General features: G+C 42.2%; 1 long non-coding RNA gene across 7 annotated transcripts in view; it reads left to right on the top strand.

Moving 5' to 3' along the window:
• Positions 1-251: 251 nt before the first annotated feature.
• The window catches only part of LOC123278852 (uncharacterized), a 97,470-nt gene continuing 91,721 nt past the window's right edge, over positions 252-6,000 (top strand). For 5 of the 7 annotated variants that reach the window (XR_011495952.1, XR_011495949.1, XR_011495947.1 and 2 more), the window contains exons 1-3: positions 252-382; positions 1,449-1,633; positions 4,682-4,917. This is a non-coding gene — a long non-coding RNA (uncharacterized lncRNA). The remainder of the gene's footprint in view (positions 383-1,448; positions 1,634-4,681; positions 4,918-6,000) is intronic. The other 2 variants (XR_011495951.1, XR_011495950.1) reach the window with 2 other exon arrangements.

Genomic DNA, 6,000 nt, shown 5'->3' with positions numbered 1-6,000 from the left:
CCTGGAGGTAAATATTATTGTCCCAGATTTCGGATAGGGAAATTGAAACTCAACAGCTTTAAGTGACCTTTTCAGGGGATAAAGATGTAGTAAGTAAACTGGAGGGTCAAAGTTTAACTCAACCCTTCTAGTTTCAAGTTACCTATAATGACAGCAGGATCACATTACGTCTAATTTAGTGAAGATCCTAACCAATGAGCAAATTGCCAGTTGATGCTTCGTGAAGTGCTTCCTAACTAAAGGAAAGGAGACAGCTCTCAGCATAGCATGCGTGATCAACCCATCCAAGACAGAATCTGCGAGAGACACGTCAACTGCTGTGGCCTAATTTCAGCTTGCACCAACAGGGACACTGGGAGCTGTAGCTCTTTTTTCCCTCTTGGTAAGAATTAGCTTGGGTTATAATCCAACTGATTTGAAAAGGTATATTGGTATTTTTTTAAGTTACAAAATAGAGAAAGAAAAAGGAAAGAATCAAGAGACAAAGCTCCAGATCAGGGGTGGGGGAGCTGCTGTTTCAGCCAGTGTTTGAGTTAAAAATGCAAGGAAGTCTCAGGTTCCTTCACCTGTTCCTTCCCAGCGTGTCTGCACCTTACAGTTGGTGTTTGTAAAATGTTCTAGTTTGAAAGCATAATTAGAAAGTAAACTTTTAGTTGGGTAGAGCTCAATTAACTAGGCAATTTGTTGAGATGATGATTTTTTTTCTTTCTGAACTGTTCTCATCAAGAGAAAGAGACAGATCTCAAGATAGCAATTTGATGATTCAGATGCTAACTAGAGACAAAGTAAGATCTTCCCAGTATCCAGGTTCTGTCCCAGGGTGGGCGCACATGTAGCCGGACATCCTGCACCTAAGTTAACTGTGTGATCACCGACACATCCCGTTATGCTCGGGAGTCTTCGCTCCTATTTGCGGCTAGTTGAAGGAGGCAGCTGTTGGGGGTCCAGGTACTGCCACTTGGATAGTGTCACATAAACTCAGCAGTTTAGTTTGCTCTTGTATGAAATGAGGATGTAATCACTAATTTCAGAGTTATTTTGAAGATCAGTTATGATAATGTTTTTGAAATTTTTGTAACCTGTAAAGTACTGTGCATTTAATAATGATTGACATTCTTTGAGTACTTACTATTTATTGATTACTATTCTAAGATATATACATATGTATATATCGCATATACACGTATATGTTAATTTTGGATGTTAATTCATTTAATCTTCACAACATGTGTTACATAGTATTATCCATTTCAAATATGAGGAAATTAAAGCACAAAGAGTTTATACGCATGTAACAATTATTATTATCCATTCAAAGATATTTGTTAAGCAAATATTTTGTGTCAAATACTTCTCTTCTTTTGCTGTATTTCTCTTAACATCTCCTCTGCCCTCCTTTTTCTCCTCCCATCCTTCTTCTCTCTCTCTTCCTCCTCCTTCTTCTTCAGACAATAGAGAGAGAATCCTACACTCAGAGGCAAAAGATCTGCGCCAAGTCCTGGTATTATGTGATCTTGAGCAAATCGCTCTGTCTCCTTTTGCCTATTTTCTGCCAATCTCATAGGCTGGTTGAAATGGTGAGAAGGATGAAATGGTGGGAAGATACTTCCTAATGGAACAAGCTCACACAAAGGTAAGACAGGGGAAGTGTTACCACTGAAATTACAACTACTACTAGACAGTTTCTACGATGCTCTCACTCCTGACATCCTGCGGCTGTGATTCTCCAACTGGAACACAGCACAGAACTGGTGCATAGGATGATGACTCAGGGAACCATCCGGGCTCAAAGAAAGCGGGCCAGCAGATCGGAGTGCAACCTTTAGTTACCCAGACAATGAAAGCAGCTAGGCCACGCTTTGAACAATCTGGTTTATGGATGCTTTTGGTCTGTATTGAATAAGTGCTGATCTGCCTGGGAAGCTGATAGGGTAGCAAAGGAGACAAACTACTGACTATGAAAAGGTATATAAGAGTTATGATAGCAATTTGTCACATTCTATTAACCGAATGAAGTTATGTACTCTTATCAGGAAAAGAAATTGAGACTGTCTCCTCTGAAAGGGCAGGGAATAAGTCAATTAAACTTGCCCTGTGAAGCACTCATCTGTTCATGTGATTGCTGAATAAATGCTTATGGATGATGAGCACGAAGCAATTAGGAACTGGAAGAATAGTGGTAAGCCTTGAAAACATTGGCCTGAAAATCTTTGGCTGCGATTCTAGCTAACTTAATGGATTTGTGAAATGTCCTGGTGGTTTTCATTTAATTTGGTCACGATTAGGAAGCCTTGACCTTGTGACAGACACTGGCCTGGGCTCTGGTGATACAGCAACGACTGTGACTCTCAAGAAGGTTTGTATCTGTCATGGGTCAGGTGCCCTGGTTGTAATAACATATGAGGGCTCTTACGATAGGAGAGATAATGCCCCCAAAATGGTGGAGTTTGGAAATTCATTGCGTAATAGAAGCTTACTGGGACAGAACAAGAAGAGAAAGCCAGCAGACCCAGGTGAGGCCAGCAAACTCTCCAGGCAGGTGATTCAGTGGATGCACAGCAGAAGGGCTCTGAAGTGGCTAGAATTCCCCAACAATTTGAGCATCTGAGTCTTGTAAGTTTGAGGGATATGGAGAGTGGCCTCATTTCTACTGCATCATGAAAATTCTCCACGTGTGTTTGTCTGTGTGAGGGAGGAGGGCCATTAAGACCTTGCTTCCAAACTAATATTCATTAAATGCTGTTATGCATAATGTTAATTAGTAAGTCAAACAGAAAGGGTTCAATTCACACATAATCCTGAAAAATGTTGTGTCCACGTGTTACAGAGCTTCCTGGAGATCTTACTCTGCCAATGCACCTTGTGAATCTCTAAGAATGGGAAGATCCTGTTATGATGCATGGGCCCAGGGCTAGCCTAGAGTCGGCCCACGTTAGCATTAGAAAGGGTGACCAGTGACACAATTCCCGCTGGAAATATAAGGAAGGGCTGAAAGAATGCTGCAAGCATTTCTGTGAGTTATTTGCAAATGTCCACATCCTCTGGAGGAGTACCATGCAATTGTCAATGCTGCCCTAAGCACTCCGAATTCCCAGACTAGTGCTTTGTAGCATAATTTCTCTTGCTATGTCAGGAATCAGACTTTGACACCTCACACTTAGAACATTCCACTCAGTTGCCGTGATGTATTTGGTAGCATCAGCAAGAGACTGTTCTGGGTTCAGCATGCATGCACATGAACCTATGTGTGTGTGCTCTCTTTTCAGAAGACAGATCAGCAACACGGTTCCCTGCTTTTGTGTGAGGGGTAAATGCCACAGTGCACAGTCCTTTATTGTATCCCAAATTGTTACTAGCATTAATAACTGGAACTATAGCTGTATTTGTTGTGTCAGCCAGACATATTCCTGCTATTAACTTTTGGATAAAAGGAGCATGTTGTCTAATGAAAAATAGTGGCTTTAAAACAAAGAACTCCAAATAATTTGATTCCACAGAGAAGCCAATAATGAAAAAGCAGGGCATTGTCCGCAAGTCCCACATTTCCTGCAGCCCTAGTTCTGAGTGACTTTATTAGCTGCGTCTCTGTAGCAGTGTGGAAGACACCAAAATTAGCATGAATATTTTCCCCTTCACTCCTTAGGTCTCTGAGGATCTGAACAATGCATTTGAAATGTTGATTGCAGCATTCTATTGGATAAATTAACCTCCTAGTGCGTGATGCTTCAACTCAAAAATGGATCGCAACATATGCAAATTTAATAAGCTGAAGAGGCTGGGAATTTTTTTTTTGGCGGCGGAGGAGGGATTTTTCTATTCCTTTTAGTAAGTTATGAGAAATAGGACACAATCACATTCTCACCCCAATAGGAGATTTCTTTTGCATATTGCCATGCCAATTCTAAACGGACAGTTGCAAAATGGCGTCTTGGCTTATAAGTCACACCAGTTTGATTGCGTGGTTTATAAAGTCATTTATTTACGCACCCATTTGTATATGGTCTTCATCGCCATAGCATCTGGGAGTCTGACATTACTTAAAAAACACAATTAAATTTGAATACCTCATACTGGAACCTTATTATAAACTCGTTATTTCCCTTCCCTTAATTCCATCCCATTACTCCTAATTATAGTTTTCTATCATAAACAGTTCTTCAATTATTTTTCCCCTGGGGAATTTACAACCAGAGATGAAACCTTTCTTTCTTCCTCCCACCCCTATTTTAGTCTCCTGAACAGTAGCAATGGGGTGCGTGCAGCCCACTCTTTCTATTTCTAGAACATTTCTGTAAGAGCGATTCCTTAAAGAGCAAAAGTCCTGCTCAGGTGAATGTAATTCGTCTGTAATTAAATGCAGGGTCAAAAACAAACGTTGGCTTTTAATTTTTGCTAGAATTCAGGTAAGGTTGCTCATTTTCTCTAAGACCCTGTTTTCTTATTTGTGAAATACGCATAAAAATTTGTTCTATCTACTTCGCAGGGACGTTTTGAGCTAATAAACCCAGAAGAGTGTTATTAAACCATGGGGTCTTATCCCAGTGTTAGGAAGTAGTTCTCTGTAGCTCATGTCTACGGGGATCTTTCCACATGTCAGGCGCTGTGCTAAGGAACACATGTATGTTCTTTTATTTTATTCTCTCAACAACACAAGAGGTATTATTTTAATTCCCATTTACAGATGAGCAAAATGAGGCAGAGAGAGATAAAATAAGCTGCCCAAGGTGAAAACGAAGAAACACACACACAATAGGAAAATGCAGGGCTGGAATTGAAATACAGGTCTTTCTGACTCTATAACCTGACTCAATGTAGCAGAATTGGAAAGCAGACTGAAGGCGTCCACCATCAGTATTTACGGGGCTGAGCCGCACAGGAGCTTGAAAGGTGGCCACGGCGGGAGTATTATCTATATAAGTAAGTAACAAGAAATGTAATGCTGAACTGAACCTTTAAAAGTGGCTGGGTTTGGAATTGGCATTATGACGGTTAATTGTATGTCAGCCTGAGTGGCCGCAGGTGCCCAGATGAAGCCCTGTTTCTGAGTGTGTCTGTGAGGGGTTCCCAGATGAGATGAGCACTGAATTGGTGGACTCTAAAGTAAATTGCCCTCCCCAGTGTGGTTGGGCATCGTTGAACCCTTGGGGGTCTGAACAGAACAAAAGGAGGAGAAAGGAGGACGTGGTCCCTGTGTTTCCTGCCTCACTGATGGAGCTGGGACGTCTCATCTCGTCTTCTCCTGCCCTCTGACTCGAGTTTACATCACAGGCTCCCGTGCTCCTCAGGTCTTTGCATGGACTCAGACTTAAATCTGCCCCCAGCTGTCCTGTGTCTCCAGCTTGAGGACAGCAGATCATGGGACTTCTCAGCCTCCATAATCGCATGAGCCAATTTCTCATAATAAATCTTTCTAGACAGAGAAAGAGAGAGAGATTTTTCCTACTTGTCCTGTTTCTCTGGAGAATCCGAACTAACACAGGTGTAAATAGAATGAGCAGGGCCTCCACTGTGGGGAGAGCTGGGCCATGTGTAGATGACTCAGTTTTGCTAAAACACAGGCTGTGCAAAGGGGTTAATTGGGAAGTGAAGTCAGCTAGGCTGTGAAGACGGGTTATAGATTCTGGACTTTCTTTAGCAAAGTAAATCATGAATCCATTTTAGAATTAATTTTCTCAAAATTAATATAAGAAGAAGAGGTATCAAAGAGAAGTAGAAGGAATAGGAGGAAGAAGAAAGGCAGGGGGAGGAGGATGAAGATAAAGAAGCGGAGAGGAGTTGGAGGAGGAGAAGGGGAGCAGCAGGCCCTCTGGGGTCAGTCCTGACAGAGAGAGACTAGAGTTTCCATGTCCCACCCGACTCCCACCATCCCCGCAGCCCCACACACTCACACACACAGATACAGGCACAGTCACGCCCACACAACCACACCTAAAGCCATGACCTGGCCCCCTAACCCCAAGCTGCTGGGTGCTCCTGCACTAAGGATGGAGCCTAGGGTGA

The sequence above is a fragment of the Equus asinus genome, chromosome 20, assembly GCF_041296235.1.
Source record: "Equus asinus isolate D_3611 breed Donkey chromosome 20, EquAss-T2T_v2, whole genome shotgun sequence".
Lineage (NCBI taxonomy): Eukaryota > Metazoa > Chordata > Mammalia > Perissodactyla > Equidae > Equus > Equus asinus.
The sequence above is the reverse complement of the archived record's forward strand: the minus strand, read 5'-3'. Positions and strand labels throughout refer to the sequence as shown.